We start from the raw sequence: 550 nt of genomic DNA on the forward strand, positions 1-550 counted from the left end.
GCACACGATTGACATGACATATGGAAGGCAAGGTGAGACCTTCAGCTGGACTCACCTTTGGTACCACAGAGAGCAGGTGTGGGGAACCTCTGGCCGGTGGGCCAATGCCCCCCCCCAGTCCTCTCTATCTGGCCTGCAGGAGCCTCCCAAGGTCATATCCCTCACCTTTGAGGCTCTGGGTTATATTATTTGTTAATAGGGAGATCGGAAGCTGCCTCTGTCCTGACTGGCTGCATCTCCCCAGGCCTTTTGCAGCCCCACCTGGAGATGCTGGGGATTGAACCCAGGACATTCTGCATGCAAAGCAGATGCTCTACCACTGAGCTACAGCTCTTCGCTATACTGATTCTAGACCCATCGGTCCATTTAGGTCAGTACTGTCTGCACTGACTTGCAGGGTTTCAAGACGGAGTCTTTCCCAGACCTTCCTGGAGAAGCCAGGAATTGAACCTGTGACCTTCTGCATGCAAAAGAGATGTTTTCTAACCACTGATCTACAACCCTTCCCCTTCTGCCTGACTGCCCTGGAACATTTGATCACATCTGACTC

General features: G+C 52.5%; 1 non-coding gene across 1 annotated transcript; it reads right to left on the bottom strand.

Moving 5' to 3' along the window:
- Positions 1-262: 262 nt before the first annotated feature.
- Positions 263-331, bottom strand: TRNAA-UGC (transfer RNA alanine (anticodon UGC)). The gene has a single exon. It is a non-coding gene; the product is annotated as a tRNA-Ala (tRNA).
- Positions 332-550: the final 219 nt, after the last annotated feature.

This window comes from Zootoca vivipara, chromosome 16 (assembly GCF_965207765.1).
Source record: "Zootoca vivipara chromosome 16, rZooViv2.hap1.1, whole genome shotgun sequence".
Taxonomy (NCBI): Eukaryota; Metazoa; Chordata; class Lepidosauria; order Squamata; family Lacertidae; genus Zootoca; species Zootoca vivipara.